We start from the raw sequence: 25,300 nt of genomic DNA, 5'->3' as shown, positions 1-25,300 counted from the left end.
TTCAAAACAAAGGCCATAAAAAGAGACAAGAGGACACTTCAGAATACTCAAGAGAAGACTCCATCAAGAAGACATAAACATTGTAAACACATATACACCCAACATAGGAGCACCCAAATATGTAAGGAAAATCTTGGAGGACTTCAAGAAAGATATAGATAGCAACACACTTATACTAGGGGATTTTAACACCCCACTGTCAAAAAATGGATAGATCTGCCAAACAAAATAACAAGGATATTGCGGCACTGAACAATGTCCTAGGACTTAACTGATTTTATATATATATATACATACGCACACACACACACACATAAAACTTTCATCCCAAAGAAGCAAAATACACATTTATTTCAAATGTACATGGAACATTTTCAAAGATAGATCATATGATAAGACACAAAACAAGCCTCAACAAATTTGAGAAAACTGAAATCATATCAAGCATTTTCTCAGACTATAAGGGCCTGCAACTAGAAATCAACCTCAAGGAAAAAACTCAAAAACTAAAATCCATGGAGATTGAATATCATGCTGTTAAACAATGAATGGGTTAACAATGAGATCAAAGAAGAAATCAAAAATTTCTGGAGACAAATGCAAATGAACTCACATCTGAAACATAAGTTCATAGTGATACAAGCCTACCTAAACAAGACAGAAACATTTCAAATAAACAACCTAACCCTTCATCTACAAGAACTGGAGGAATAACAGCAAACAGAGCCTAGAGCAAGTAGAGGGAAGGAAATAACCAAGCTTAGAGCAGAATTAAATGACATAGAGACTAAAAGAACAATTCAAAGGATCAATAAATCCAGGAGCTGGTTCTTTGAAAAGAGAAGTAAAATGAACAAGCCTTCAGGCAGACTCATCAAGAGAAAAAGAGAGAAGACCCAACTAAATAATATCAGAAATGAAGCAGGAGAGATTACAACTGACACCACAGACATACAAAGGATTGTAAGAAATTACTATGAAGAACTATATGTCAAGAAATTTGAAAACCTAGGTGAAATGGACAAATTTCTAGAAACATATAATCTTCCCAAACTGAATGAAAAAGCAGAAAGCCTGAACAGACTAACATTTGGTGAAATCGAAGCAGTAATCAAAAAGTTCCTGGCACACAGAAGCCCTGGAGTGGACGGTTTCACAGAAGAATTTTACAAAGCATTTAAGGAAGAGCTAACCCCTATCCTTTGCAGACTATTCCAAAAAAATTCAAGAAGAGGAAAAGACTCCTAAACTCGTTTTATGAAGCCAGTATCATCCTAAGGCCAAAACCAGATAAAGACACAACAAAAAAAGAAAACTATAGGCCATTATGCTAAGTGAAATAAGCCAGACGGTGAGGACAAATACCAGATGATCTCACGTTTAACTGGAACATAATCAACAGAAGAAAAACGCAAACAAAATATAACCAGAGACATTGAAGTTAAGAACAACCTAACAAGAGCCAGAGAGGAGTGTGGAGGGGATAGTGGGGAGAGGGGATTACAGGAACTACTATAAAGGACACACGGACAAAATCAAGGGGGAGGGTGGAGGTGGGGGAGGGAGGTGGGTTCGGCTGGGGTGGGGTGGAGGGATGGGGAGAAAAGGCATACAACTGTAATTGAATAACAATAAAAATAAAAAAAATTCCTTCAAAAATGAAAAAAAAAAAGAAAACTATAGACCAATATCACTGGTGAACATGGATGCTAAAATCCTCAACAAAATATTGGCAAACTGCATCCAGCAATGCATTAAAAAGATCATAAACCATGATCAAGTGGGATTAATCACAGGGATGAAAGGATGGTACAATATTCGCAAATCAATAAACATAATACATCACATAAACAAAAGCAAAGACAAAAATCACATCTAGATGCAGAAAAAGCATTTGATAAGTTACAGCACCCATTTATGATAAAAACACCCAGAAAGTGGGAGTAGAGGGAGCATTCCTCAACGTAATAAAGGCTATATATGAGAGACCTACAGCCAACATCATACTCAATGGACAAAAACTAAAAGCTTTCCCACTAAGATCAGGAACAAGGGTGTCCACTTTCACCACTTCTATTCAACATAGTATTGGAAGTCCTAATCGCAGTGATTAGACAAGAAAAATAAATAAAAGGCATCCAAATTGGAAAGGAAGAAGTAAAATTGTCATTGTTTGCAGAAGATATAATAGTGAATATAGAAAACTCTATAGACTCCACCAAAAAACTACTTGACCTAATAAGTGAATTTGGTAAAACAGCAGGTTACAAAGTCAATATTCAGAAATTGCAGGCAGTTTTGCACACCAAGAATTAAATATCAGAATCAGAAATTAAGGAAAAAAATCTCATTTGCTATATCAACAAGAAAAATGAAGTACCTAGGAATAAACCTAACCAAGGAGGTAAAAGCCCTGTTCTCAGAAAACTACATAACACTGAAGAAAGAAATTAAGGAAGATACAAATAAATGGAAGCATATACCATGTTCATGGATTGGAAAAATTAACATCATGAAGATGTCCATACTACCCAAAGCAATTTATAGATTCAATGCAATCCCTACTAAAATACCGATGACATATTTCACAGTTAAAAAACAAACATTTCAAAAATTTATATGGAGCCATAAATGAACCTGAATGACCACAGTGATTTTGAGAAAGAAGAACAAAGTAGGACAGCTCACCCTACCTGGCATCAAACTATATTACAAGGCCATGATAATAAAAACAGTCTGGTATTGGCATAAGAACACATAGATCAATGGAACAGAATAGGAAGCCCAGAAATAAACCCAAGTCTCTATAGTTAATTAATGTTTGACAGAGGGGGAAGATGTATAAAATGGAGTGAAAATAGCCACTTCAACAAATGGTGTTGGGAGATCTGGACAGCTACATATAAAAAAAAAGAAACTTGATCACCAACTTACACCATACACAAAAATAAACTTAAGGTGGATGAAAGACTTAGATATTAGTTGTGACATCATAAAGACCTGGAGGAGAATATAAGCAAGAAAATCTCAGATATTCCATGCAGCAATATTTTCACTGATGTGTCCCCTAGAACAGTGGACATATAGGGAATAAATAAATGACACTTCATTGAAATAAAAGGTTTCTGCACCACTAAAGAAAACATCAGCAAAATGAAAAAGGAACCAACTGTATGGGAAAATATATTTGCAAATGATACCTTGGACATGCAAAATGATCTGCAAAATATATAAAGAACTGACACAACTCCACTCCAGGAAGACAAACAACCCAATTAAAAGGGGGCAAATGACCTGAACAGACACTTCACCAAGGAGGACATACAGAGGGCCAACAGACATATAAAGGATGCTCAGCATCACTAGCTATCAGAGTGATACAAATTAAAAGCACAATGAGATACCACTTCACACCGATCAGAATGGCCATCATAAACAAGTCAACAAACAGCAAGTGCTGGTGAGGTTGTGGAGAAAATGGAACCCTAGTACACTGTTGGTGAAAGTGCAGATTGGTTCAGCCACTGTGGAAAACAGTATGGGATTTTCTTGAAAACTAAAAATGGAACTGCCTTTTGACCTGACTATTCCACTGCTGGGATTATACCCTAAAAATCCTGAGACATCAATTCAAAAGAACCTATGCACGCCACTGTTCATAGCAGCACAATAGCCAAGTGTTGGAAGCAACCTAAGTTCCCATCAATAAATGAATGGATGAAAAAATTATGGTACATTTACAGAATGGAATACTACACAGCAGTAAGAAAAAAGGAGCTCCTACCCTTTGTGAAAGCATGGATGAATCTGTAAAGCATTATGCTAAGTGAAATAAGCCAGGAGTTGAAAGACAAATACCATATGATCTCTCCCATAAGTGGAATCTAACTAAAAAAACAAACAAGCAAGCAAAATATAATCATAAAATAGAACCCTAGTACACTGGGGTAGTAATATTTTATAATATTAAAATAAATATAATAGTATCTCTGTTGAGATAAAGAACTGATAGTAACCAGAGGGGATGGGGCAGGGGGTAATTGTGGTAAAAATGGGAAGGGTCATCAAGGAACATGTATAAAGGACCCATGGACAAAGCCAAAGGTGGGTAGGATTGCGGGTGGGAGGTAGGGATGGGTGGTGTGGGGGGGAATGGTGAAGGGAAAATGGAGACAACTCTATTGAAATAACAATTAAAAATGAAAATGTACTCTCAGAATTGTTTTAAAGATAAAACAGGACCTACGGATGGTGCATGTATGAAACTTTGAGAAATGCCAAGTTAATATACATAGATGAGAAGTCTGTTCACAGACTAAACTCTGCTGACTTTATAATGGTACTGAAAGGGAAGATAACGTCTCAGAGTTTGGGGTATTGGTGACATACATTTAACTTACAAGCTCATTTGGAAAGAGGCTATTGTTTCACATGCATAGACATCAATTTATGTTCCTTTTACACTACTGATTGTTCAGAGAGATGAGCTCAATTGGAACTTACTAACCTTAGACTGCCAACTTCACTTTCTAGGTATAAAATCCAAGTGCAACTAAGTGAAAGGAGATCAAAGACCAATTTATGGAGGAAGAACAGAGTGTTACTGAAAATACAGGACTTGAAAAGAAGTTGCTGTTTTGTTATACTGTGTTGTAATATTTCTCCACAAACTGCTTTACAGTCAAGTCACCAACACTATCTAAAATTATCTTAAAAGTCACTCTTTTAAATGATGTGGTTGCAAAAGCCATAAACTCATTATAGTTAATCTGAAAAAGAAAATTCCAGTCCTTGGTAATGGCAAGGGCTTATCTACTTATATAGCTGCTTCAGTGGCATACAGGTTTCATATCCATGGGTTTTATGACAATACCTAAGGATCCAGGGGGTAAACCCCTACTCTTGGAAAAATTCATCTGAAGTGAAGGGAGTCAATATTTAATCAGGCAGTATTTAACAAACTCTATCACTCATTCCCCTTCAAAAAATGCCACAGAACAGTCACAAGTCTGGCCTCTATAAGTTCCTTTTCTCCACTGACATGTCTTTGTTTTGTTTTTGTAATTCACTTTCCTGTTACCCAGGATAGTCTGAACCTCAGGAATGCCCAGTTATGGCCACCTTTCTCAGAAGTGTCACTACTAGTGACAGGGGATGCATTGAACTCTCTGGAGCTGGACAAAGCTGGTTTCAAATCCAAGCTCTGGATTCTGTTTATGTGATCTTGGGCAAGTCCTGCTTATATCCAGAGTCTCAGTATTTGTACTTATGGATGGAGGTAATGATATATCCCTTATAACATGTGAGGGTTAAGAGAGATAATGATTGACTATAATAAATGCTTGATTAATATTTACTGGCTGAGAGAAACTAGTTTAATATCTATTGCTGAGTATCTTTAGAATTTAGCACACCAACATAAACTTAGCTGAATCACCTCATTGTAATATTTAAAAATTTATTACATTTCTTTCCTCTCTGGAATCATTCATTCATTCATTTATCCAGCCATTATATATGTTGAGTCCCTACTATGCATGAAGCTTAATAAAAAGAACTGAATGGAATGGAGGTCTGGCTTAGGAGGATTAAATCTCAAAGGAGAAAGCATTGCTGTTTAGAAGTACACTTTTTCTTATTACTTTTTGCCCATAATTAGCCTTTTTGCATTCTAGATAAAGAACAAATAAGTACCAAAAATAAAACATTACACATTTCTCTTTTTCTGGCTTTGGAACATTCCAATTTGCTAAAGGTAAGTTGGTCCAAAGTATTCCATTAAAAAAATCAAGGTCCATACATAAATTTTCGTAAGATGTTTTTCTTTCAGTCTTTATGCTTTTGGTTGGAAATAGGTGGTTTTCATTACAAGGGTCAAATAATGGATTTTTTTGGAGGGGTCAAAAACTAAAGCTTAAATTCTTTAACCACTCTGCTTAAATTAAATCACATGCTTTTAACCCAGGGTCCTGTCATTTCAAAGGCATTTTCACTTTCAGTTACCTTTAGCCATGTAACTGTCCAGATTCTTCCTCTCCTCTCCTGTTCTTCCTTTTCCTTTCTCCCTTCCTCCTTTCATTCCCTTCTCTCTCCCTTCCTTTATTCCTTCCTCTTTTTTGTCATTTATTTTGATATTTTACCAATTTTTCTATTTAGTTGTTGATTTTTTTCCTTATTGACTTTTATATATTCATCATAAATTAAGAAAATTAACTCTGTCAAATATGTTGCAAACATTTATTTTCTCCTGAAATATCATCTGTCTTGATTTTCCTTAACATACACTGAATAAATTTGATTATGTTTCCTTCTAAAAGTTTTAGATATTTTTAAAGTGTATTTTATTTATTATGCTATTACAGTTTTCCCAATTTTTTTCTCCCCTTTATTCCATCCCCACCCTTCACTCCCCCACCCTTCAGCATTCCCCCTGCCTCTTAGTTCATGTCCATGGGTTGTACATATAAGTTCTTTAGCTTCTTCAATTCCTATACTATTCTTAACCTCCCCTTGTCTATTTTGTACCTACCATTTATGCTTCTTATTCCCTGAACCTTTCCCCCCATTCTCTCCCTCCCCCTCCCCACTGATCCTATGTGGGATCTCCATTTCTGTGATTCTGTCCCTGTTCTAGTTGTTTGCTTAGTTTGATTTTGTTTTTTAGGTTTAGTTGTTGATAGTTGTGAATTTATTGTCATTTTACTGTTCATAGTTTTTGATCTTCTTCTATTTCTTAGATAAGTCCCTTTAACATTTCATATAATAAGGGCTTAGTGATGATGAACTCCTTTAATTTGACCTTATCTGGGAAGCACTTTATCTGCCCTTCCATTCTAAATGATAGCTTTGCTGGAAAGAGTAATTTTGCATGTAGGTCCTTGCTTTCATGACTTCAAATACTTCTTTCCAGACCCTTCTTGCCTATAAGGTTTCTTATGAGAAATCAGTTGATAGTCTAATGGGAACTCCTTTGTAGGTAACTCTCTCCTTTTCTCTTACTGTTTTTAAGATTCTCTCCCTATCTGTAATCTTGGCTAATGTAATTACAATATGCTTTGGTGTGTTCCTCTTTGGGTCCAACTTCTTTGGGACTCTCTGAGCTTCCTGGGCTTCCTGAAAGTATGTTTCCTTTGCCAGATTGGGGCAGTTTTCCTTCATTATTTGTTCAAATAAGTTTTCAATTTATTGCTCCTCCTCTTCTCCTTCTGGCACCCCTGTAATTCAGATGTTGGAGAGTTTAAAGTTGTCCCAGAGGTTCCTCACCTCTCCTCATTTTTTGAATTCTTGTTTCTTCATGTTGTTCGGGTTGGATGTTTATTTCTTCCTTCTGTTCCAAATCACTGAGTCCCAGTTTCCTTCCCTTCACTGTTGGTTCCCTGTATATTTTCCTTTATTTTACTTTGCATAGCTTTCATTTCTTCCTTCATTTTGTGACAGAACTCAATCATTTCTGTGAACATCCTGATTACCAGTGTTTTGAACTCTGCATCTGATTGATTGGCTATCTTCTCTTCACTTAGTTCTTTTCCTTGGAGTTTTGATCTTTTCTTTCATTTGTGCTGTATTTCTTTGTTTCTGCATTCCTGTTACATTGTAAATGTACTCACTACGGCGGGACAACCCCATATGTTGCATTGTGGCAGTGTCTGTGGTGGGGGAGGGGTCAGAGAGGGAACAATGCTGCTTGCTGGGCTCTCTCCCCACTTTCTGCCACTTCCCTTGCTTCTCACAAGTGGATTGTGCCCTTTCTGGTGCTGATTCCCAGGTGAGTGGTTTTATGTATGTTCTAGGACCTCGTGATACTCTCTAATGGATTCTCCTGTTTGGGAGTTTTTCTTGCCTTCACAACCCCCACAGAATTTTACAGCCAGAGGTTTCGAATCTTTAGTTTTCCACGCTGAAACCCTGGGTTTCAGGGTCTGTCTTGCTCCCTAGTTGTTCTTCCCAGCTATCCTCACATGAACGTTGGACCACCCAGTCCCCCAGGCCCCTCCTCACCCATGCTGTCTGCTGCCTTGTGGCACATCCTCTCCACCCCAGCTGCCTGTCTCTGCTCCTCCTACCAGTCTGGGTGAATGTTTCTTTAACTCCTTGGTTGTTGGAATTCCATGTGGTTTGATTTTCTGGCACTTAGTTGTTTTTGGTAGTTTGAAGAAGCGAAGTGTTTCTACAGATATTTTTTAAAATGGCTTCCAGGTGCCAAGATAGCTATATAATTCCTTCCTTTTCCAAATATATTAGCTTATTAAAGATGTATTCTCAGGGTGAGACTTAGCTATTGATTTTTGGAACAATTAAATTTTCCTTTCATCTTAGGGAATTTTCCTTTCTATATGTGATTTCTAAATTTCAGGACCACCAATTCTCCCCACATAGGACAGTTCATTTGTTCTCTCTTCCATATAAATTACATTTCCTCTAATTGTTTTAGAGTTTCTGTGTTCTTTTTCACTGTGATAATCTCAAGCCTTTTTTCTCCCAGTAAATGTGGTCTTTGCTGTTTTTAGTTAATTTGTATCTCTAATGATTAAAAATTTATCTTTTTGATCTTTTTGGTTCTTACCAATATGAACCAACTATGCCATTTTATCACCTTATCTTTAAGCTCTTTAATGTTCTTTACAATTTTTCTACAGTAATCGTAGAGGATTTAAATATTTTTCTCAGATTATGTTTTCTTCCATAATAAATTCTCCACCCTTCCTTTGCTGTTTGCATGCCTCCTTCCTTCCCGTGCTCTCTCTCTGTCTCTGTCTTATGGCTTCCATGTTGCTGCATGGCACATGTTAGCAAGTGACTCTTCACAGTATGTGTGGTATGTTGGTCCTCCAGGCCCTATCTAGAGAAATTGTTTTCTTTTCGGAGTTTTGTTTGGGAGGGGTAATGTGGCCAGAGTATTAACTACATTAATTGTGGTAAATTTCTCACCAGGCATGCCCCATGCCCAGCCCTGGTTCACACCACTTTGTCTGCATTATTGCCTGTCACAGTGGAAGGCTATCAGTGGGGTTTGGATAGTTTTTTCAACTCATGAAGAGACTTAGAACTTTCTTTCCAAGACCAAGAAAGTCAGCCTGGGGAATTCCCCATTCTCTTTTGCTGTTTCTCTTTCAGCCTCCCAAATCAAAAGATGATAATAAACCCTCTGCAAACCCCATATATATTCTTCAGAAAGGAAACAGGGCTCATTCTTCATGGAGGCTCCACTTTCGAACACTTCCTCACTTGCTTCTTGCTCACTCCAAAGATCTTGCCTTATTTATTTTCTCTTTTGTTTTCTATTTGGTGAAATGCCTGTGTTTTGCTAGGGGTAAATAGTTCTAGGCACTTGTTATTGATCTGCCTTTTGCTCTCCCATTTTCCTCCCAGCAGGAGATAGAAAAATGGTGAACTACAGAGGATTTTCCTGCCTCTTTGGGGAAGGTAGAATAAAAGGTGTTCATGCCTAACTTCATGTACTTGCGGAAACTCCCCTGGCTGCTCCTCTCCCAGTTCGGCAGGTAAATGGTAGCTAGTATTAATAAAATCTTATTCAGGATTATTTCTGAGCCTGGTGGTGTTAGGAGGTAGGTTGGGGCAACACCAGGCTCATGCCTTCTGTATTTCTGGAAGTGTATCTTTCTTTTTGCTAGCTACCAGCCCGTTCTTTTGTCTAGTTACTGGTTTTTATTCTTCATTTCTTGTTTTACTTGTTTGTTTTCATATTGTTGTTCCTGGAGGAGAGCAAGATTTGAAATCTGACTTCACACCAGCATCTTAAAGTCAAGACCAGGTGCTTAAACTCCTTTGATTTGAGTAACTGGGTATTTCCTATGGGCATTACACACCCCTGGCCTTTTGTCAGCAGCTAGTTTCAGGTAAATCTATCAAAAATAGTTCTGATCAGACTTCATGTTATAGATTGAATGTTTGTGTCCTCCCAAAATTCATATGTTGAAGCCCTAAACCCCAATGTAATTATATTCAGGCCACATAATGATAGGGTTTTCATGGAGGTGATTAGGTTCAATTAGGTTCATGGAGGTCGTAATGATGAGGCTCTAATCTGATATGTCTGTGGCCTCATAGGAAGAGAAGAAAAGAGAGATCTCTCTCCTTCTGCTATGTGAGAACACAGTGAGGAGGTCATGTACAGGCAAGGAAGAGAGTCCCCACCAGAAACCAAATTGGCCCGCACCTTGATCTTGGACTTCCCAGCTTCTGGAACTGTAAGACAATAAATTTCCATTGTTTAAGCCACCTACTCTACTACATTTTGTTATGCCAGCCTGAGCAGACTGACACAGTTGATTTACATTTAATTCATGTTGTAAAACATCTGTCCCTCATCTAATCCATTCCCCCCCCAAAAAAATCCAATGCTCAAGTTGCTACTTGATTATTCTACCTCTCTTTATAACTTTGACAAACACTATACACATATGCCCATAGCTTCCTCTCCAAAGTCAAATAATGAATGATTAAGCTGACAGAATTGTACTGGTGGAAAATTTTTAAGTTTATACAAAACATCCTTTCCACGGCAACACCCATTTTCATGTATTAATTGGGAATATTTTACCCTAATTGCCATCAGAAGCTTCCTTAGTAGGAAATGAAAGGCAGTGGTGGTAGCTGGGACTGGGCATGGATCCCAATATACATCAATTCTTCTTTTATGTTTAACCAGATAACGAGCCTCCATGTAGTCACTCTGAGAATGGTGTGTGATTGCATACAAAACAAATGAAGCATATTGCTGCCTTCATGGAGTTTGAAAGCTAGTGTCTGTGTATGTGCATGTGTGTATGTGTGTGAGAGAGAGAGCACTAACCACATGCAAGCCAAGTGACAAGGGCCATGGTATGAACCAGGAACTGTGGAGGCACAAAGGACACAGTGATTCACCTTTTCCAAAGCAGGTAAAGAAAAATTTTGTAGGAAAAGGAGATGATATGTAAGATGGAGCTGGGTGACAGAGTCAGTTTCAACTGTTCTGCACTTATACCAAGTATTTGGACAGGTAGATATATATCTTCTGTGTATAAAACATGTGGAGGGCCCAGTTTAGTGTCTTCAACCTGACTTCCTTGGGCCCTTTTCCTCCTCCTTGATCCTTCCTTTCTGGTTGTACTGCTCCCACAGAAATCTAAAAGGCAGTTCCAGCCCTTCTGTATATGATCACAGCCACTGAAGCCTTCTCAGGTGTTGTCACGTTAGGCTTAACTGAGCAGGCTTCTGATCACATTCCACATGTCTGACTTTTTCTTTTCCTTTTCTATGCCCCAATTAAGCATCTAATTCTCATTCAACCTCATTATGCATTCCCCATCTCCTCCAGGGCCTGGCAGGGATGAAGACTACAAGGAGGCCCTTCTCAGCTGGGTGCTGCCAGAGCTGGTCTCAGATCACAGCCTTTTCAGCAGGAACAATACAAATTGGGTGTCTCTCAAATCCCCCCACACACCATCACACACCCTTTGTGGCTTTTGTCTCTCTACAGCAACCAGATAAATCTGTACACAGCAGGGTCCCAGTGAACACAGAGATATGTATTTTTTTTTCCATAGGGGTCTCTTGATTCTTTCACTCTAATAGGGTTTTAACTATGTAAGGAGCCACAGTGGGGCAGCTTTGGGCTTTTCAATGGTTCTTTATGTGGAATCTTTCATAAGGAAGAAACTTACTGCTAGAAATAACCAAAGCTGGATTCTCAGCAACTTGATCATAGTCTTAAAACTCCTGAAATAATGTACTTTTGACTGCTTGGATTGAAATCCTGCATGATTTTGTATATAGTTCTTTAATCAAAGAACAATTTAATCCTATACATTCTTAATAATAGATTCCTTAATTATTTCCACTAGGTTTTCCCTCTTTGCATGTTATGTTTTCCTTAAAAAGCACAATTTATTCTGAACATTTAATAAAATCTAGTGCATCATATTTGTCCACGACAAAAGTGCTAGAAATTTATACCCAGGGAGAAAGCTGCATCCAAGAAATAACAAGCAGATTTATAGAAGCACCAGAGGTCAGCTATCAGTGGGCTCTGAACTTATTCTGAAGTAAGTGTGTTAAGCTCTGCTAAGCTATTCCATTTCTGGTCTTGGTCCCTCAACACCAATTCATTTAGTTTCATAGAAAAGTGATAGAATTTTTCCTACTAGGAAAAGTTTTCAAACACTTCTGGTGTTAAATTAAAGTTCATTTCCATTCAGCTTTTCTTCACAAAGCCCTATTATAGATACCACTATCTTAATCTTTGAACTTCTGTGGAGTTAATCATTTCTCTGCCTTCAGAGGGTTTATTACTACCAGAACAAGTACACGTGCGCACACACACACACACACACACACACACAAGACTGACTAGGCCACATCACTAAACATTCAACTCATCCAGAAGCTTTTTACTAAAGAGAATTCTAAGTTACCTGTGAGAAGTTGATTTTATATTTACCAAACCTCTCTGTCTAGGGACTTTCTTCCCCCTTTAAGTTGTAGGTTACTGTTGTCTTTTGTTGTCTGAATAAGACTACTTTCCTCAAGAAATAAAAAAAAAAGTTCCTTGACCTTATTTCAGTCCAACCAAAGTCCTTCACAGAAGTGGACACTGAACCCCAGAAACATAGTATGGCTGTCCCAGGCCCCCAGCAATGAGGTTGGCGCTAAGAGTCCTTACTTCACTCCTGAGCTATTTGTACTACATCACCCAATGCAAGTGACAGTGGTGAGAGAGAGGCCTATGAAGGCAGCTGAAATGGGAATGGAATTTCAGAAGTGGCCCAGAACATTTTTTCACAGGTCTGCTTGGTCAACCTTAATCCATTTGAAAGCAATGGACTTGAATGCCTTCTGTATCCTTAAAATGGCTTGGGCAGGGTAAAGGTAGCACAAACTGATTCAAATGAAGAGAGTCAGTCCCGTCCAGTCCAATGCCTGGGGCCTCCTGGTGGCCAGTGGCAGCAGGCTCAGTAGAAATGGTGGCACCCAAGGCTGTCCCCTCCCATAGAGTCTTCAGGGCTCTGTAACATGCTTTGCTGCCAGATAGTATTTTAGAGTCAAAGCTTAGTTTGATTCTCCTCTTGAAGATGACCTCACTTCTAGCCCCTTTAATCTGAAAAAACAAGTTTATGCCACTCTGGAACTCTTACCACCAGGGATAGAAGTATATGATGTTTTGGTCTGGCATCAAGCGAAAAGATTCTAAAAATAAAGTAACATAAGGTTTCATCATTTCTTTGGGCCCCAGAGGATTGGGGGTCCCCAAGAATAAGGGTGGTCAACTGACAGTGGTTGGGTCTGTGATGATGCCATGCCAGGCCTCAGGTTCCTTGCTGCATTCATGCTGTAACACTGGCCTCTGGGGCTCACATCACTGGGGTGCTCAGTACGTTTCCTGAATCTCCTTGCACTGAGCACCTTACTGGCCTGTTGCTTAATAGCTTGATAGACTTCCAACTGCTGAATTTAGCTTTTGTCTTGACTGCTGATATCTTAGATACTCTGGTCTTTCCCATAGTCATGAATCTCTTCCTTGTTGCAGAATTTTTATAACTGAGAAGTCCCTGGCCATCTGTTTGGCTGCCTTTTTGCCTCTTTTCTCAAACTCATAGCTACTTCTGTAGTTTCCAAGCTGACTTCATTCTCTGTGTGGAAACAGTGCATCCAGTGAGAAAATGAGCTCTTACGTCACTAAATAATGGGCCTTGCACCTGCTTTATCTCTTGACATTTACTCTCTTGTTCTAGGAGACAATTCAGAAAACTATCCCATAATAATAAAAAAAAAAGTAAAACCCAGAATATTTCCTTTCAGCCAGAGAAATCCTAATCCTTTTTTTGTTCATGTATTTTACAAAACCAGAGAGCTTGTCACATAAGCTCTTCAGCAAGATAACAATTCACTTTTGAGGAGGAGGCAATCCAATTTTGATTTATCGATCTCAGGACACAATGCTTTCTAAAAATGTTGTATACCAGTCTCTATGTGATTGTCAAATCAAACCTTGAAGACCAGACTTTTTAAAGAAGAAAAAAACAAGAGTTTAATTTCTTTCTTTTTATAGAATTATATAGACATTTTTGCTTGTAAAAATATTTTTTGAAAGTTGAAAATAATGCAGTTAGAATCAGGAACATTCCCCCTGCCCTGTGGTTTCCTTTGGGTAAATGGGAAGAGCTATATTAAAAGCTGCTATCAAGTTTTAGTTTTCTGCTTCTGTTGCATTTAATCTGGTAGCTGTTTGTCTGACTTCAGTTGAATACTGACTACTTGTGTGATTGTAACTTGGAGAAAGGAAGAAGACAGGTTCTCATATACCATAAGTGTGCCCCTTTATAATGAGACTTCTTTAGAGGTATAATGATGGGGTGTGTGGGTGCACACATGCCAAGTGCACATGTGTGTGTATCCAGGGGAAAAAAGAGTGCTTCTTAAGGTTTTCTTATGTAGGAAGGTGGTGTCTATTTTGTGGCTAAATTATTACTACTGTATTTCTATTAACTTGAGGACACTTTTTTTCCTCATGTTAACATCTAGGAACTTGAGATGAATTGAACAGTCAATGGCCTTACAATTGCTATTAACCTGGATTAAAGCAAAGTTCAGACAAAGGATTTGCATTTACTTGTTAGTCACTAGACAGCATTACCAACCAGAGATCACTTAAATTAAATTCCCTGTGTGGGTTTTCTATGGACCATACTGGGGCATGAATTCAGGACATAGACCTACATGATTATCAACAATTTGTAATTCAACTTTTTAAGGGAAATATGTTTTAATCTTCTTCCATCAATGCCAAATGTAAGACACTGACGTCTCCCACCTTTCTGGAGCAGCTATTGGTGCCTGGGCCATCATGCTGGGGCTGGCTCTGAGTTTCCCTGCAGCTGCAGTACACAGTACCCCATGTACTCTGACAGCTCCCCGCTCCAGGGCCTGCATCTCTCTGCTTCTCCACTAGAAGTGCCTGGGTAGCTGGTACAGCCCAGGGGTCCTGTGCACATGGATGTCTGAAAATCACTTCACTGCTCTTCAAAATGTGCTGGGGATCTAACTTGGAGTCCACCCTCAACCAATGAGGAAAGGGAGTTTCCCTATCCCAGCTTCCCTATACCTCCATGCAGCAATTCTAATGAGCTCCTACACAGTGCCTAAAAGGGTCCTATGTGGGACTAAGCCCTTTCTTTGCTCACAGCCGCAATCTGCTCATGACATCATGTTACTGAACAGCAGTTGGTGTCCTGCTGCCTGCCACCACTCTCTAGGCAAAATTCCAGAGGCAAAGGTTGAGAGTCTATTCAAAATCATCACAATTTTGGAATAACAGCTTTTTAATTATTAGGCCTATCTATTAAGGCTAAACTCTTTAACACCTGAGTTCTCCTATCATTCCCCTGTTAGTTTTAATTATCTTATTTCTATAGGGTTAGTATATAAACCAAAACAACATTAGATACAAAAGCTACACAATTTTGGAAGAATGGCAGCCTTCTGCCTCAGAGTTTATCCCCTCTAGAATACTCAAAGAATAAACTTGCTACCCTCTGCTAGGCCAGACCAGTCCTAGTCTGTGCCAGGAGTTCCTTCCCATACAAAATACTGTCTGTCCTCAGGCAGCTGCAGCACAATCATCCAGGCATCCTCCAGGAAGAAGAAGCTGAGAGCCAGAGCCAGCCTGAGACCACCCATTAGAGAACCCTCCTTTTACTTCAAATCTTCTTGCCCGTAATTCCATGTGCTCTGGAGGCATTCAGCTAGCTTCTCAGGCAATCCTCTCTTCGATTGTTTACTGTTGTCTCAGCAAACTCCTACAGCCCCTCCCTACCTCTCCCCAGTGATCTCTCTGTATCAGTTATGCTTCATTGGTTGCCTTCCCTTCCCTGCCTCATTTCCCCATAATGTCCTTTGTCCTTCCTGGGGACATCTCTCAGATAAACCACCTGAACACAAGGCCTGGATCAGGATCTGCTTTTGAAAGGACACATATTAAGGCACGGTACCCGATTTCTCATTTCATCTCACTTGAGTGTGTAGCTCTTTGTTGTCCTATATTGAAGACTCCATTTTGGAATTTTTTCTTTCTCAGTGATATTGAATAGATGAGTACTTCTCATAATTGAAGCCATTGTAATTTCAATGACATACTATTAATGGAAAAAGAAAGCTCTGCTTGGATGATATAAACATGTTAAATATGAAAAAGGAGTCATTAGTTCTTCCCCCCAAAATCAGTATAATGTATTAAATAGTTGTGAAATGTTCTGTCCGCCCTGATCCAACTAAGTTAAGCTGGTACATACATGGGTCTCAGGACTTACCATACTGTTCTAAAAGTCATTACAGGAAATAATGGACATCAAAAAGTTTTATTTCAGTAGTGATTTTACCTTTTGAAAAAGCTATGTGTTTTTTAAGATTTCTCACATATCCCAGAGAGGTTTATTAGCTGATGGCAGCCCCAGTGATCAACTTGAGTTTTTCCAAACGTGGTCCATGAACCATCTATACTGGACTCACTTGGATATTATTATAAAGTGCAGATCTCTGGGTTTCAAATCAAATCTACTGAATAAGAATCTATGGTTGGTGGGGCCTGGCAACCTATTTTGATAAACTTCTCCAGTGATTCCTGTGGACATGCAACTTTGAGAATCATCTGTTTATTGACTGATTTCACAAGCAAATAACTAAAAGCAAGACCTAAAATCATACTCACCTATCTCAGTGTCCTATAGGAGAAAGCTGCATTTTAAGGACCTTTTCTAATATGTGTGCTTAATGTATTAATTACTAGGAATTTTATTTATAGCATAAAAGATATTGCTAATATTTTTAAAGAGAAAACTGAAACAATGGGAATAGTATTATCTCAATAACATACCCTTTTAAAAAATGATCACCATTCTTTTTGTTGCTTTGACTCATTTTTCTTTTTTCTTTTCTTTTTTTATGACCACAATTCTATACTATAATTCTATAGAAATTATGGAAAAGCACATCATTCATTCAGTAAATTCTTACTCAATGTCTACAGTTTGTTAGGTTATGTGATTACAAAGATGAATGAAACTCTATCCCAACTCAAAGGCAATGACAGTACAAAAAAATATGGAATCAGGGCTGAGAGCATGAGTTTGAAGTGTGCATTCTGACTTTGCTACATAATTGCTGGATGATTCTGGACATGTTATTTAACCACACTGAGACTCAGGTTTCTAACATATAAAAGGCAGAAAGTAATGTCTACCTCACAAATAGGTAATACATATAACAGGAAACTTAGTGAAGTGTTTGGCCCATAATAAATACTTATGAAAAGCTATGATTTGAGTAGCAATAAAATGCATGATCTCTCAGGGCAGGAGAAAACACAGGCAGTACACACAATGGTTATGCACCTGAATTCTGGAGCCAGATTTGCAGGTTTCAGGCTTGGCCATCTACTAGTTATGTGGTTCTGGACAGGTGATGCCAACATCCTTTCATTTCCCCTAAAAAACTGTGCCTAATCTTATTGACTTTCACATACCATCTTCCTCAATAAACCTTTTGTTCCTAACTCCATCTATGTGTCTACTTCATGGAGAACCCAACTGACATGACTGTTAGTTGGGCATGATTTTTTGAAATGGGAACAGTCATCTTGCTTGTAGATTGAGGAGAAAGGAAAAAGGGAAAGAGAGGGGAGAAGAAGAAAGAGAGAGAGAGATAACTGGGTAAAGTCCAGTTGAAAATGAATCATGAGAGAACAAGGAGCACAGGCAAGGGGGACCTAAGGGGCAGAAATAATTGCTTCTGCTTATGTTCTGTGCACAGGAATTATTTTAACTTTCAGAGGCTAATGCTATTTATTTTTATATCCCTATGAAGGGTGTTGCCATACCTTTTTAAGAGAACATCCTCTGAGTTTAACATTTTTTAATTGAAAATTACTCCATCTGAATGAGTCATGGCAGAAGCATTGACAGCAATAGGGAACTGATTCATCTGATAATTAAGCTACTGAGAGATCTTTGTCCTACCAGCACCAGTAAGCTTTATTTTCTGTTTTCTCAACAATGTAATTTGATTACACTTCAAATACAGAGCTTCCTTATTTTATTTACTATGTAAATTCACATAGGATGAAAATATGTGGACTGCCTATGAAAAGATGGGCTGACTCTGACCACAGCATGGCTTCGAGTTAACTTTTCCGGTGATGGAAATGGGTTTGCTTCATCCCAGTCTCAGATGTATGCAGCAGCCCCCTTGTATTCAGAGCTGAAGGTCTTGGCTATAGTTTAAGTGCAGTACTTAATTGAGAAAGAGAAAGAGTAATAATATTGGACTTAATAACAATTCTAGCCAAAGTAGGATACAGACAATTAACATTCTCATATATAAGCACCCACTGAGCATCTATTAAACAACTTTGAATTAATTACTTGGCAGACATTCACTGAGCATCTACCACGCACCATATCTTTATGGGCAACAAGGAGACAACATTATGTAAGATGCTGGAGCAGGGGTGTCAAACTCGTTTCACTGGTGGCCAGCCACATCAGCCTCATGGTTGCCTTCAAAGGGCTGAATGTAATTTTAGGACTATATAAATGTAACTACTCCTTAACTAAGGTCAAGGAGCTCAGCACTGCCACTAGGCAGAAACAAGGTGCTGGGCTGGATAAAACAAGGTGGAGGGCCAGATTTGGCCTGTGGGCCTTGTGTTTGCCACCTGTGTAGCTAGAGACTTATGTGATTGAAATTCAAAGTGATAAGAATTATTCTGGGTTAGTAGAAGGCATCTAACCCAGTTCTGAAGGAGAGATAGGAAGTGGTTTCAGCGAGATGTTTCTGGAACAAGTCATATTCCAGCTAAGCTCTGAAGGATGAATGGGAGTGGCCAGGAGGAAGAGAGCATGGGAAGAGCAACAGATACAATGGCCCAGAGAAGAAGGCACATGGCTCATAAGAGGACTAGCCAGTTTTTCTTGTAGCAATTCAGGACAGCTGTAGTTCAGAGTTCAAGAGAGATTGGCAAGCCATGAGGCCAGAGAGGCTGCAGTCTTTGGAATCCTAAGTCGTGTCGTTTAGAGGCTGTGAGCCAATGTAGATTTTAGTCTGGCAGTGACACAACAGATGCACCTTTTAGGAAAATTATTCTAACTACTGAGGGGAAAATGAATTTGAGGGGGAGAGACAAGAAGTGGGAAGAACAGTTAGGAGAGGAGTTCCTTTCTTCCTGGACATAGAGCTAGAGTATATGTACCGGCTTCTTAAATAGATAGGCAGGGCCTCATGACTGAGTAGCAGCCAATGGACTGTGGGCAGGGCCATATATACTACTTCTGGGACTAGTCCTTAACAACCCTCCTGTGCAGTCCTCCATGCTTTCTGCTCTCCTCTGACAGAACTTGGCAGTAGTTCTCAAACTTGATAATCACAAAGACAGCTCACTGAACACATATTCCCAGGTCCCAGAGTCACAGACTCTGTCTGCTTCAGGTGGTCTATGGTGAGCCCAAGGATTTGAATTTTTAACAAATTACCAGGTGCTGCTGATGCTGCTGAGCAAAGAATCACATTTCAGATACCAAAGCCCTAAGAAATGTAATTATAAGACATATAAGAACAAATTTTCCTGGCTTACTGAATGACTGTGTGGATAAGCTTTCTCCCACCTCAGAACCACATAGGAATATGAAATAAGTAATAAATATACTTTTCTCAAGTTATTGAGATTTGGACGCTATTTGTTTCTGTAGTTCAACTACTCAGATTAACATAGGTGGCACTTGTAGAAGAGATATATTAGAAAATGCCATAATATGCATGATTGACAGTACTATGTCTACCTGGCAGGGTGGTCATTTTAATCATAATTGGAAGAAGTGTGCGTGTGGTTTGAAGACTAGGCTTACCTTCTCCTTGGCCTCAGCCCAGGATTTGCTCTTCCCTTTCACAGTGGGCTTCCAATGATTACTCATTTGGCCTTTCTTCCTTTAGACCTTGGACTTATAGATAGCTAGGAATTCTATTTACTGTCCTTATGGTATCTGAAGCTCCACATGAAATAAACTTTAGAAATAATTGTTAATCATCATGCTGATGTGTCAGTAAACACCAAGTGCCCAGCCAATGTAGGTGTGTGCCATATTGTCTTTTCCTGTAGACCTTTGCACCTGCTGCCCCCTTCCCCTGCAACATTCACCCACCCCCACCTGAAACTAGCTAACTCTACACACTTAGACATCACTTCCACCAGGATGACTACTCAGATGAAATCCTGGCTTGTTGTCCATTCTATCTTCATTTACTTCTTCCTACTCTTTTGTAGCCTACTTTTCTAAGTAAGTTTGTTCTTTTTAAACATTTTTGAATTTTGTTTCTCTTTGCATCCCTGTAAAACCATGTTTACATTTGACTCATGGTTAGCCAACTAGTCCAGTGCCCTATTTCAATTAATCATTCAAATATTTGATACATGATGCCCAAACATTGTCTGGCCCTTAGAATGTACTCAGTAATTTTGGAAATTGATTTATTGTTTTACTTAAGCCATAAAAATGAACAAACTCTCAAGGAAAACTTTTTCAATAAAAAAGAGTAGAAGGCCTTGGGATGTTGTCCACAATTAGAAAATAAAAATAATTCAGAGATGGTGTCAAAGTAAAATCAGGTGCATGCATCATACTTCAAAGTCAAGGGAAGAGCCCTGGCTTCTATGGCTCAGTGGATTGAGTGCCAGCTTGTGAACCAAGAGATTGCCAGATCGATTCCCAGTCAGGGCACATGACTGTGTTGCGGGCCAGGTCCCCAACTGGGGACGTGTAAGAACCAACCACACATTGATGTTTCTTTCCCTCTCTTTCTCTCTCCTTCCCCCCTCTCTAAAAATAAATAAATAAAATCTTTAAAAAAGAAACAAAGTCAAAGGAAGCTTATACAACAAATGCTGCATAACAGCCAGGCAGAGTCAACATTGGGAAAAGGACCCCCAAAGGTGAAATGTAGAAAGCCATGTTTGGTATTCATGTTTGTAGCATGGGGGTCCCATGTGAACAGAGCCAAGACCTAAAGCATGAGTAGAACTTTGTTATAATGGATGGACTATACTGTAGAAGAAGAGAGATAATATGTCATTCTTATAAGACACCTAGCCATGAAGAATAATATGGGCTTGATGTGGAGAAGTGGGCAACAATGACACCACTGTTTTTCTAAGAAAGGGAAGACCTGTGTATTTTGGAATACCAAAGGGAAGGAACTACTAGAAAGAAAGCTATATGTAATGCTGGTAAATTGGAAATAATGGAGGAGACAAGGCATTATTTGACACACACAAAAAAAGGATAAGGGACCATGATGCAATGTTAAGGTTAATTTTTATTTTTTAAATTATTTTATTGTTGTTCAGTTACAGTTGTCTGCATTTTCTCCTCATCCCTCTACCCCACTCCAGTCAAACCCACCTCCCTCCCCCATCTGCACCCTCCCCCTTGGTTTTGTCTACGTGTCCTTTATAGCAGTTCCTGAAAACCCTTATTGCCACTGTCCCATTAAGGATAATTTTTTGAAAGGAAAAATATAGCTATTATGCAGAGACAGAAGAGAATGAAGAGAAGCATGTGTTATGCCAAAGATATTTTTGGTAGAGAAGATAGAAGGTTAAGGGATTTACTCTTCAGTGATCTTGATTTTCTCAGAAAAGTGAAAGATAGGACCATCTGTGAGGAGAGAATGTTTAGAAAAAAAGAGAGAGAATGGGGAAAGTTTAGAATAGCTCCTGAAAGGAGTGTGCTTGGCTAATCAAAAAGATGACTTACAGGAACCATTAAATATAGCACAGCAATAACAATATATTTTAGCCTAGAAAAAAAAAAGACCATGTAAATTTATGACACCAGAAGCTTGGCATTACTCTGAAATGAGTACCTGAATTGATGATCTCATTGTTGCATTTCTTTTTCCTATGAGAGCTAATTCCAAGCACTTAATTTTTCCACGTTTTAACTCTTTTGTGTATTCTTCTCATGTGGCCTCCCTTGACTATCTCGTAATATTTACTTGGCAATATTTTACTCTCTGTGATTTGTATGCTCTATCTTTCAAATGAAATAAACTTGATGAAAAATTTGTATAGCCTTTCTGCTGCTTCATGTTACATCCATGTAACATCTGTGGAGTACCACTAAGTGCCAGGAGCTGTGGGAAATGGCTGGGAAGTAACTGAGAATTAAACATTTTACCTGTTGCAGAGGTTCTCACAGATTCTGTGGAAGACAGACTCACAGATATACAATTTCAGCACCATTTAGCCAGTGCTGTCTGGGGGACACAGATCTTACAACCTTGGCAGCTAGAGTAATGATATTCACTCATCCGCCCAAAATTTTGTGAGTGCCCACTATGTGTCATGTGAGGTGAACCTCTGGCAATATAGTGGTGGAAATAACAGGTGTTTGCTATCTGGAAACATGCCTTGAGAAAAAAATAAAAGAATCTGGTGTGATAGAGACAATAGACACATAACTAAGGGGAGTTATTTAGTTTGAATGACTGGGGAAGGTTTCATCAAGAAGGCAGCTTCAAAATGAGCCTTGAGTGAGGAGTCACTCATGTAAAGATACATGAACAGATGCTTCCCCCCAGAAGGCACATCCAACAAAATGGACCAAAGGCTCAGATGAACTGGGCTTGTTCAGGGAAAGGAGTAAGATGCTGCTGGAGAGACTGACAGAGGCAAAGAGTTTGAATTGTATTCTAGTGCAGTGATTCAGTACCTCAGCAGTATTATCTTAGTTCTAGAAATTCAACCAGTTTTGCAAATATCACATCACACCACAATATTCTTTACATACAACACCATCAAAAATTGATTTCTAGTGAGCATAGTTCATTAAATCATTCAATAATCATCATATTGTGCACCAACTAATTTTCAGACACTGTTCTACTTGTTGATTTGGCAGCTACAAAACAGAAAAAGTCCTTGAAATTGAGGTACTTCTATTTAAATGTGTATGGGAGTGAGCATTTCAAATAAAAGGGCAGTAATTATGAGTGGCCTGAAGCAAGGGCGCACTTACATGTTTGGGGGAAAAAAAAGGACATGAGTGAATGAAGAGAAACTGACATAAGAGAAAAAAACCTGGGGGGAAGGGGCAGTGAGTCAATATCACATGAGCTGGGATTACACTGGGAATCATTGAAGAATTTTGAGAAGTGAGGCTTTTTATTCTTATTTTGTAAGAAGATCACCTCAGCTGTGGTGAGACAATAAACTGTAAGGAGGTAAATCTGGAGTTCATGGAAAATATCAGGAATAAAATAAGATCCAGGAGTCAGAGTTGGAAGTGGGGGTACCAGCATCCCAGTGGGCACTGGGTTGTCCTGCAAAGACCTATCCCACAGTGGCTTGGGAGCAGGGCCTGGGTTCCTCCTCATCTCCCTCTTCTCAGCTTCTGGACACTGTGATCCAGAACCTCTACATCTTTGGAGAGACAGAAAATAAAGCAGAACAGAAAGTGATCAGAAAAAAAAAGTGAAAAAAAGAAGCAATGTGGGGACTCTAGCAGCATTGGGGGCAGAACCAGCTCCCCAACTTGGTTCTCTTGTAATTGGCCAGAGGAAGAGCACTTTGAACTTCTCAGCTTCTCAGAGGCTCGGAGAACAGCTGCAGTGTGCCCCTGCTGTGATCTCACTGGTGCCCCTCCTACTGCAGTATCTCTCTCCCCTGAAGAACAGCAGGAAGTGAGTAGCAGTTGTGGAATTCCACAGCAGAAATAAGAAAAGAAGACAGGAGCTGGATTAAGATGAGAACACAAAGACCAAAACTAGTATACTTGAGGAAGATGTGAATACACAAGAATTTAACTAAGAAAAGGCGTGGCTGGAGGTGCACAGGTTTGGAATCACAGGTTATGGAAAAGGAGAGGAATGAGTCCTGGGGTGGGAACTCATGGTGATGCTGGGTGCTCAGCGTCCCAGCAGCAGATCAAAAGATAACGGCAACAAAGGAAGATGAAAAGTGGATGGCCTAGGACACTGATATTTTCAAGAAAAAGAAGAAGAAAGGAAATCCAAAAAGAAGAAATCAGCTCCCAGTATTTTGTCAAGTAGATGGATTAGACAGGTTGGAAAATTGAAAAATGGGACATTTATTCTGAGCCAAGTTGATATCAAGAAAATAAATTCTTCCCAAGATGCTAAATGAAATGCTTTCTGAACAAAAGAGAGGAATGGGACCTGTGCAAGACTTCCAGACTGTTCTTATTTATTTCTTATTTCATAAACTGCTTTTTTAGGGAGAAAAATCAAATAGAAGTAATAGAACTCTGGTTGCTGAAGTCTGTTTGATGGTGATAACCATGTTGGTCCAATCACACACAGTGTGAATAAAAAGTAAACCTATTAGGACGAGAACCAAGATGGCGGCATGGGTAGACACACTAGCCTCCTCGCACAACCAGAACTGACAGAATATCCAACGGAGAGAAAGTGCAACACCAAGTAGGTAAAAAAGAAACATACATCCAGACCGGTAGGAGGGGCAGAGACGGGCACCAGGGTGGAGAGGACTCGCGTGGCCTTGGTGGGACCAAGACTGGCGGAGTGTGGGACGGAAGGGGCAGGCAGTCTGACCACTAGCAGACCCTGCAGCCCTACAGTCTTGCACAGATAAACCAAGAGGGCCAGACTCAGAGTGGTGGAGAACCGGGCAGGCAGAGCGGTGGGTAGCACAGCGCAGCCCCACATTTCCGCACAGATAAACTGGGGCAAATAGCGGGGAGCAAAGCAGACCCTGTAACCCAGGGCTCCAGCCCAGGGAAATAAAGCCTCAAACCTCTGATTGAAAGCGCCCGTGGGGGTTGGGGCGGCATCAGGAAAGACTCCCAGCCTCACTGGAGAGGTCGTTGGGAAGACCCACAGGGGGCTAGAGAGTGCACAAGCCCACCCACTGAGGAACCAGCACCAGAGGGGCCCAGTTTGATTGTGGGTAGCGGAATGAAACACTGAAATCCGGTGGCGAGTGGAGCGGGCGCCATTGCTCCCTCTCAGCCCCTCCCCCATGTACAGGGTGACAGCGCAGTGACCAGCATTACCTCACCCTGGGAACACCTAAGGCTCCGCCCCTTAAAGTAACAGACATGCCAAGACCAAAAAAAAAAAAAAAAGGCCCAAATGACAGAACACTTCAAAGCTCCAGAAATAATTCAACTAAGCAGCGAACAGATAGCCAACCTATCAGATGCACAGTTCAAAACACTGGTTATTAAGACGCTCACAGAATTGGTTGAATTTGTTCGAAAACTAGATGAAGAAA

The 25,300-nt window shown here is 39.5% G+C and overlaps 1 protein-coding gene and 1 pseudogene across 1 annotated transcript in view; one reads left to right on the top strand and one right to left on the bottom strand.

The window, feature by feature from the left end:
* MACROD2 (mono-ADP ribosylhydrolase 2) overlaps window positions 1-25,300 on the bottom strand; it is a 2,068,729-nt gene that overhangs the window by 20,403 nt on the left and 2,023,026 nt on the right. The gene's annotated exons all lie outside the window — the stretch shown is intronic.
* LOC128781198 (40S small subunit processome assembly factor 1-like) lies at window positions 4,074-24,190 on the top strand (annotated as a pseudogene).

Source organism: Desmodus rotundus, chromosome 6, assembly GCF_022682495.2.
Source record: "Desmodus rotundus isolate HL8 chromosome 6, HLdesRot8A.1, whole genome shotgun sequence".
Classification (NCBI taxonomy): Eukaryota; Metazoa; Chordata; class Mammalia; order Chiroptera; family Phyllostomidae; genus Desmodus; species Desmodus rotundus.
The sequence above is the reverse complement of the archived record's forward strand: the minus strand, read 5'-3'. Positions and strand labels throughout refer to the sequence as shown.